This window comes from Protopterus annectens, chromosome 5.part0 (assembly GCF_019279795.1).
Source record: "Protopterus annectens isolate FY-2018-M chromosome 5.part0, PAN1.0, whole genome shotgun sequence".
NCBI classification, from domain to species: domain Eukaryota; kingdom Metazoa; phylum Chordata; order Ceratodontiformes; family Protopteridae; genus Protopterus; species Protopterus annectens.
The window spans coordinates 1,522,858,228-1,522,868,227 of record NC_056735.1 but is presented as its reverse complement, the minus strand read 5'-3'; positions in this window follow the sequence as shown (position 1 = coordinate 1,522,868,227).

The window sequence follows — 10,000 nt, the reverse complement described above, 5'->3', positions numbered from 1 at the left end:
GGGTTTTTGTATGACAGGCATTCTTTTTTAAGAAAGTTAGAGGGGGAGGAAGGAGGATATAAGGATGGCAGCAACAGCAGACAAGCAAACATATAGCACAGATACAGATAGGGAATATGCTAATACAAAAGAAGGGCCACAAAGGAGATATGCAGCCAGACAGACAGGCAGAGTGAGGACAAGTGGGGATGAGGAGATTAGCGCAACAAAATCAGCAGGACAGTAACACATAAGGAAATCTAAAAACATGAGGTGGAGTAGGGATGAGTGAGGCCTACCTGCTGAGTGGCACTGTGGCAGTCCTGACCAGAAGTCAGTCATCTTTGTGAATGCCTCATGGCTGGCCCCATGCATTGGGGGCACAGTGGTTTGGGCCATACAGCTCTGTGACTCTGAGAGTCACACAAGGATGCATTCTAGAGTCCCAGTCCATGTATCCATCAACTGGTCCACCACAGTCTGCACCAGCCTGTGCACCACTCACTGGGTGACCCAACAGGATGTTTTGGTGACTCTTTACAACTATTCCCCCCACTCACTGACCAGAGAAGCAGCAATAGAGTCCACCAGTGAACACTCCAGGTCACCAACTGCAGGATGATTTCCATTACTCTGCAGACAGACTGGCCTAGATACTCCTAGGAACCCAGAAGCAGAGCAGTAGCTTTGTAATCTAGCCCCTGATGCTGTCCTCTTCAATGTCCTTTCTCTTCTTTAAACTCTAGCAAACTACTGCTGACAAATGTAACAAGTGCCTTGCTATAGCTAAATAGAAGATAAAGCTTCATCCTTGACAGAAAACACTTGACCGGAATTAATGAATGCAAGTACTGCAACAGACTTCATACTTAATTAATGTCAATACTAAAGACTGCGCCCTGACACCTTGTGCTTAGGGCAGATGTTCCCTTTGCACCACATTACTTGCACCTCTGCCCAGCAGATAGTGGTGAGACCATTGCAGGGCTCAATGGACACTACTTCACCACATCCAGTTCTGCAGCTGATATCACTGAAAAAAAATTATGGAAATGAATAAAAACAAAACAACAAATGACAAATAACACAATGAAGAAGATGTCAGTGATAAAGATAATTCTTCAGTGTTATACTATAGGCCATTGAGGCAGAAAACAGAATCAACAGAGAAATGGCAAAATGCAAGCAATATAAAGACCTATGACTAGACTATGGAGATTACAAGGTAGGATAGATGTAACTGCTATAAAGGACAGTCAAACAGCATAAAGACTGTTAATATATGTGTCTGTGTTAAATGGATACTGAATGCAGCAGAAATAACAGCTATGTACTAATGAACTGAATAGTCCTGTGGAGACATCACTCTATGAGCAGTTAGCATTCACACTGTGGCAAATGCTTGGAATCATGGAGCAGAGTGGTACAACTCCATGTATAGCACACTTCAAAAAATCTACACAGATAGGAAAGGGCAAATAATCCAGGCAGTAATACTGCAACTTAACAAATGTAAAAGAAAGTGCAGTGATAGTGATGCATGTCTAATTATTTACACACCCACTGTGTGTCAGGCATAACTGTCACAGTCAAGAAGTTGAACATGCCACTCATTAAACCTGTGGCATGGGTAGTGGAGTGGCAGAAAAGAATGGAGAAATAGGTATGGCCAGGTTCTGATCACAAATGTATGTCGACATGTATAGGAATTGACTTTCTACTGAAATAGAGTCAGTGGCTGTAAAAATTCTCCCTAGCAATGTCAGATATGTTACTGCAGGCATTACTTACATAAGAGAAAAATATTCTAAGCACTGACAAGACTGACAGGCCTTTTAAGGGCTTCTGTGTCAGGACTTGGTGACAGAAGTGAATGCTAGTGGTGGTTACAATATATCAACATAATGGATCCATCACAGGAACACCAAAGTGATATTGCATGCCCACTTAAAAGCCCAGTCCTTTGTATTGAAGAGAATGGCCACAGGTGGAGGTCTGCTGTTACAGAGCAGACTGAACAGCACAGAAGAGCTCTTGGTACCCATGTCTGGAGACAGTGACAGGACACTGATACTGGGCGGAGGTCTGAATGTGGGAGCTACACCAATGATATCACCAGGTTATTGTTACATAAAGGCACTAGCGAGGTCTGCTGGTGCACCACTATCATGAACTTGCTGATTCTAAATATCACCATCTCTCTCCCATAAGCACATCTAGGATTTAGATACCTTACTACACACCAGAAGGTATGTATGTCTTTGTTCTGTGTATAATGTGCTACCTGAAATGATGCTGTTGTACATGGTTGTGAGATAGCCACACATCTTGAGTTCCACATGGGTGCTTATCTATTTACCTTCACAATGGTCATGGGGGTCAGCCATAATGAATCAGGATATGCCTAGCATCAGTGAAGCATCAGAGTCTGACAGTCATGATGCCCTGTTCCTGCCATAGTCTGATAGGAGAGAGAGTCTGTCAACAAAATTTATGGTGGGGTTCACCCTATCAACCACATCCATTGACACAGCTGTTTTCCTGTTGGACTACACCCCTGCCTCTCCACTGAGGGAAAGGAATGTACCCTAGCAGCCCAACACAAGATGTGCAGTCATCACCAGCTCACATAACAGCAGTAGACAGTGGTTCTACCATATAGCATGACAACAGCACTAGGGAGCAGCTTGCTGGTGTATGGCAGCACCATGGCCCCCACTCAGTGCTAGAACTAGGTGTCACATTTAGGTGTCACATTGGGCATAAATCAACAGATGTGCAGGTCAGTGATCCTGGCACAAAGACAAGGTACAAGTGCAGTGGCAGAGATAACCAGTGTACTGCATGGCATGTTTGATGACATACATGTAGGCCTGCAATGTTCACATACAACTATAAATCATAGGGACATGGGGCACACCCACCATCTGATGGCATTAGAGGGACACTTGACAGCTATTGCAGCCTCCATGAGTCTCCTAGCTTTGCCTACTATGACTGAATATATACCCATGGCCACTGATTCTCTGTCTCTACTGTGGTTATATTCCACATGATAGGCACTCAAGGTCACATAGTGCTACTTCCTCACTACCAACAACTGGTGGTGAGCCTGCAGCAGCATGAAGGGGAACCTCTGCCAATGCGGCTGTCATGGCAGCCCTTCACATCACATGACTAGACAGCCAAGGACACACAGTTTTACATCATCTTTGCCAACAGGTATTGCTGGCACTGTTATTCCAGGAAGGGGATGCCCTTGTGGCCAAAGCCATTCACAGTCTACACTGTTCCCACTTGTGCACCCACAATCCCTGTCACACCTATGGCAGTGCAACACTCTCCAATCAGATGCACCAGTAATGTGCTACTGCCCAGAATAACTGGCCTTCCATCTCCCTTAGGTAGCTCCACCCCTCTCTTTACAGTGAAGCCAACTAGCCACAATTGCCCAATATGTAACAGAATAACTCTTCATCATCTTCTAGTCCTTCCCCTTTTACCTGGGAAGCCATGACTGATTCTTGTCACTATGTCCTACCTCATCTGTGCAAATGATGGCAACTGTTCCCTGACCACTCCAGTTTACTACATGGTTTAGGTAATATCTGATGGACAGCATACACAGTGAATGCATAGAACTGCATAGCCTGCATATAGTACTAAATAGATCAGTTTTAATTTTTGTTTTCTCAACTCTGGCCCATAGCTGTGGACCAGACACCATCCTTTTTGTCTGTGCTGTAGTGTATTGTACCCACAGTTCCTGTGACAGCTCCTCACCTAATACCTCATTACATGCTGGCACTGGTCTGACAGCCCTTTAATGACAAACCCATGTTGTAGCTGTTTGTGTAGCATTGTGATGTTATTGGTTTGGAAAATGTCCTCTTGGAGGATTTTGGTGTCCTCAGGGGAGTTTATGACAGCACCAAATTTGCAGTCATCTGCAGACTTGGTCAGTCAAAAACCCTAACATTCGCTTTGACCTACAAGAAGTAAATGCCAAAGAGGAATGGCCCCAGGACCAAATGCTGGGGTATGCCACATGGGACAGGTCTTTTGGAGAAGGTAGAGCCACAGACTGTAATTCCCTAGGTACTATTTGTGAGCTAATTTGCTAGCCAACAAGTTACATAGAGATTTACATTTAGCTGAGAGACTTACCTGAGATACCGGAGTGTGGGATGGTGTTGGATACCTTTGTGGGATCTAGCTGTGTGGTGTGAAATGATTTGCCTTCCTTCATTGCTTCAGTATCCTTCTTAAAGAAGTTGACCAGGTTAAATAAGCAGGATATGCCCTTGATAAATCTAAGCTGGCTTGGATCAAGAGTTTGTAGGTTACCTATGGCCTTCTTCATTAATTCCATTATGATCCTTGACATAGCCTTACAGATGAGGCTGGCCAGGCTTAGAGTCTATAATTAAGTGGGTCTACTGATACCACACCTTTGTACAAGGTAGGGATGTTGCTGTCATCCATTAATCTGGCATGAATCCTGTTTGGAGGATGATACTGAAACCTCTTTATGAGGTCTGATAAGTCATATTCCAGGCTAACCAAATGGCAACACTGTATGTTATTGTACTCCATCACTGTAGAATTCTTGGACTTGGATAGTGCTTTGAGGACATATTTCTTGGGATATTTGAGGGGTGGTCTAGATGCAGGTATGTGATCTGAGAATACAGGTACTAGGCTATCTGCCCTAGGGCATTTATAAGCCTAGCCAGAGTGTGTTTGGCTTTCACCACCCATTTTAAAATAATTTTGCTATGCCCTTTTTCGAAGTTAGTATACTGTGCCTCTGTCTAACAGTGACACAGAAGTGATACCCGGGGTAAACCTACGCTCTCCCATCCACTCATCAAGATTCCTCTTGAAGAGAGTCAATGAGGGACTCTGCCTAACCTGGACTGGGATTTTATTCCAGAGTGAAGGGAGCCTCTGGGTTATGAATCTGTCCTTCCAGCATGTCCTATTTATTTCAGTGCTGAGGTTCAAGTCTCTCGAGCGCGTAGCTCAATGGGATTTGGATTTTCTGAGGTGCAGCATGTCCATTAATTCCGGGTTGGACATGGCTTTATACGTCAGGCACAGATCACCTCTGAGCAGGCGGTATGCCACTGAGTAGAGCTGGAGTTTCTTTAACCAGGCAGCATATGGCATCTGTTTGAACCCTTTGATCCTCTTGGTGAGGTACTTTTGGGGTCTTTCCAGTTGCTGCAGGTGTCTGGTAAGGTACATCCCAAAAGGGGCATTGTACTCAATTATGGGCCTGATGAGGGATGAGTAAAGAGGTACGATGACCTCCCCTGATCTAGATGTGAATCCCTTTATGATTAGGTGGGCTATATAAAATGTTTTTCTAACCACTTTGGCCACATGGTTGTCATATGAGAGATTGCTATCAACTTGGGTCCCCGGGTCCCTAATTACTTCTTCTGTACTTAATGGATTACCACTTATGTGGTAATTTGTGAGCACTTTGTTTTTGCCAAAGGGGATGACTATACACTTTTTGGCGTTCAGCTTGAGGCCATGGCTCTGGCACCAGTTGTCTGTTTCTATGAGGCCCTTTTGGAGGATGCTTGTGTCGGCTGGAGTGTCGATTATGGCGCCCATTTTGAAGCCATCTGCAAACTTGGTCAGCCACAGTCCTTCCGTGTTGACCTGTACCTCTGAGAAATATATACCGAACAAGAGAGGTCCCAGGACTGAGCCTTGTGGGACGCCACTTGTAACTGGTTTGGAGTCTGACATGGCTCCAGCAATTCTAACCATGTGGGTTCTGTCCTTGAGCCAATTTGCAACCCATCTAGTGACATAGGGGTTTATATTTAAGCTGGTGAGCTTATCTATAATGCCCGAGTGGGGTATTGTATCGAAGGCTTTTGCGAGGTCCAGGTAGGCTGTGTGGACCACCTTCCCCTCGTCAATGGCCTTAGTGACTGTTTCAAAGAAATCAACCAGGTTTAAGAGGCAGGATCTGCCCTTAACAAAGCCGAACTGGGTAGGATCCAGTGTCTGTAGGTCCCCAATATCTTTATTTATGAGGTCCATGATGATCCTTTCCATAGCTTTGCAGACCAAGCTAGTCAGGCTGATGGGGCGATAGTTTCCAGGATCCGTTGAGGCACCACCTTTGTGGAGAGGGACCACTGTTGCTGTATGCCACTGTTTGGGTACATATCCTGTAGTAAGGCTGAGAATGAACAGTAGTTTTATGTTTGGGTTTAGCTCTTCTTGGAGTTCATGTAGGACGCAGCCCAGGACACCATCTGGTCCCATTGATGCTGTGTTTTTTGCTTTGGAGAGGGCAGCTCTTACCTGAGCATCTGAGATGTCAGGGGGGTAGCACTCTGCTGGGATAGATATTTGCCCTTTTGGTGGGGGGGTGGAGTTTGCGCTGAACTTGTCAGCTAGGATGTTGGCAATGTCTATGGGTTCGATGTATTTTTTGTCATTCTGGACTAACTCTGAGCATATCTGGGAATTCCCACCCAGGTTCCTAACATAACTAAAGAAAGCCTTGTGATTATCCTTAGTGTCCTGTGCAATTTTTTTCTCAAAGCTGGCCTTAGACAATTTTATGAGTGCCCATAGTTTTTTGCTAATACTGATCAGAGATGCCTTCCCTTTTTGGGATTTTGCTCTATCGTGTAGTAGCTTCCTCCTTCTATTGTATAGTTTGTTTATGGCTGGGGTCCACCAGACAGGACGTCTGCCTTTGGAGGATTGGGATTTGGTTTTATTCAGGATTGCATGATTCATGCATTCCTGAAGGTGTTCATAGAATGCGTTTATAAAGGATTCTGCGGTCTGGGCCGTATTTTCCACAGGCCCAGGGGCTTTGATGGATTCCACCTCAGTTTTGAGGAGTGTGAAATTTGCATTAGAGAAGTTTTTCACTGTGGTTTTCAGGGCAGAGGGTGGAGTTGGGATGTGAATATCCAGTGAGATTAGTTTATGGTCTGATCTTACCAATGAGGGATACACTTCTGGTCTGGAGCATAGAGTCCCCATGTTGGTGATGATCAGGTCCAGTATGTTTTCCCCTCTTGTGGGAGTGGTAACAAGTTGTTCCATAGCATTTGAGTTTATAAATTCTAGGAACCTTTGGGCTAGGGTGTTGGAGCTAGAGTAATGCTCCCAGTCTATGTTTGGGTAGTTAAAGATGCCCAATATAATGGTGTTTGGAGAGACCTTCATATTTTCCAGTGTTCTCAGGAAGGCCGAGTGGGGTTCCTGGGTTTGGGAGGGTGGTCTGTAGCAGGCTATAAACTGGAAGGCAGTTTTACCCACTGTTGGTTGCACATGGATAGTCTCTGATGCTTCGTGCTGTGCCACCAACCTGGAGGTGTGGGTATCTTTGACGACTATTGATACTCCCCCTTCTTTTGTGGTTCGGTCCAAGTTTTGGGGCCGAAAAGCATGGTATGAGGTATAACCTGGTAGTGCTGGGGTGCTCTTGGGAGCCTTGAACCAGGTTTCTGTTACTGCACAGATATCGATGTTTTCCATGCTAAGGAGAGTTTCGAGTGCATGCATCTTGAGGTTTAGACTTCTGGCGTTGAGTAGCATTACTCTTAGTTTCTTATCCCTTGTGATACCTATGGAGGTGGGTTTGTCTTTTGAGCCTTGCCTAAAAAAGGCACTATGGGGGTAGCAAGAGCCTTTGCCAATATCCAAAAGCCCAGGGGTGACAGGTGCAAGCCGTCCCTAGAGAAGCATCGTGGCTTGTCGAGCATGTCATCCCAGGCTGACAGGCATTGGATCCCCTTTGAATGACACCAATACTTAAGCCATTTGTTGAAATTGATCATCTTGTCTTCATATTGTGGCATCATTTTTGGTGAGGGTAAGATGCTACTCAAGGTCAGGGTCATACCGGCATGGGCTACATGCTCAGAGAGCTCCTCTATGTCTCTTTTCATGTAGTCGAGGGAGGTACGTCTCAGGTCATTCACACCAGCATGGACAATGACTAAGTCATATTTGTACTTGCCTTGGAGTGACCTGAGTGCTTGTGTTATGTGGCGGATCCTAGCGCCCGACAGGCAGCTCACCGTGACCTTCTCCTTGTTCAGCCTGGTGAGCGGGACGTCAGTGTGCCTGACGATAGAGTCACTTATTACAAGTGTATCAGGTGTGTTGTTTAGCCTTAAGGGCTGTGACTGTTCGGCACACTGGCTTTGTGAGCTATGTGTTGTACATGTTTTGTTTTGGGGTAGCGGTTGCTTGGGTGTCTGCTTTGGAGGTCTCTGCTGCTTAGGCAGATTTTTATTTAGAGTGAAGTTTAAACTAAATTTGCCTATTCTCTGGGTCTGAGTATGTGATATCCTTTACTATTAGCTTTGCACAGTGTTGGGCACTGCTTCTGAGATTTATAACATAGTTGAATGAGGCTTTGTGTTTATCCTTCACTTTTGTGGCTATGTTTACTTCTTATCTGATATTGGTTGATTTCATCAGGGTCCAGAGTTCCTTGTTAAGTTTACCATGAGCGTTACTGGTATCCTCTGAGTAAAATGTATTTTCCATGCAATGAGTTTTTCTTTCCTTTTATTATATGTCCTGTTCATATTAGGGTTCCATCATACAGGGTTATCTTTGAAATTCATGTTACATTTAAATTTACTTCTACGGGGGACAGCTGCATCTATGCAGCTATTTTGCATATGCATATAATTTGGTGGTAAAGAATTCCTTATAAGCAGCAAGGTCAGTAAGGTGGAAGGGGGATTTGAATTTAGCTAGGTCACCACTCAGTTTTAACATATCAGCTTTAGCATAATCTCTGAATACTGAGGTATCGTGTGATGTTTCCAGCTTCAGTCTACATGTAACTATGAATGATTTGTGTTCAGAATAAACCAGGGAGGAAGTTACAATTCATTTGAAGAAAAGATACCTCATACTGGTAAGGACTAAGTCCAGGATTTTATCACCCCCTGGCTGGCATGGAGACTAATTGGTCCAGAGAGTTTGCATTGATGAAGTCCAGAAAGTTCTGGGCATACATGTTTGAGGATGGATAATTCTCATAGTTAACGGAGGAGTAGTTGAAGTCTCCTAGGAGAATGATGTTTGGTTTAATACAGAGAGACTCCATATTAGCCAGGTAGGAGATATGGGCTCAAAGGGATATAAAAAGGGACCCAGTAGTTAGCTGTTTAATGAGAGAAGAGCACATGCCTATAAGATGTAACTGTATGAATTCTCTGTCCACATGATAGCATTCAACTATGTCTCTGTCATGGCAGTGATAGTAAGTCAGGCTGAGTCATAATAATCTGTGAAGTGGAGGGCGATGTCATGGACATTAGCTCCAGTGATAGCCCCTAACAAATGCTGATGTCTAATATGCATATTCCTAGCATCTTAGCTCCAATGATTTCTGTGCACACTATAAAATGATAGTGTATAAACATACTGCCAGATTATGCTCAAGTTACTATTTATATACATTTCTGAGTCATGGGGCCATGTTGTTTACCCTCAGTTTGCATGCAATGTTACTCTCATTTTCATAATATCACTCATTTGCTTTTCATCATACAGTCATTTTCATATGATGCTGACCACATCCCAGGTAGTAAAATATTGCTACGTATATCTCTGAATTGGCACCACCATGGACAATAGCACTCATGCTACTTTACATACTGCAGCACACAAATTGTTTATGAATCTCATCCTACAAGTCCCAGTGGACACCACTAAGCCTAAGACTAACTCACAGTCATCTAGAGGCGAAAAGTAATTTATCAGTAGATGATGAACCTCTGCTTCATCACCAAAAGGATAAACAGCTTATGGATAAAGCAAGCAATCCTTTATGTCTTTCATTGAAAGTAGCACCTCAGTTTTACATCCTCTTTACGTTGAAAGAGATAATAAAAGTAGGTATATTCAAAATCACTCATTCATCATGGGTAAATAGAAACTAGGCAGGAGCTTTTAGCAGCTTAGCACTGCGATACTTTTAGGACATGAATTCATATAGCCCTGTGAC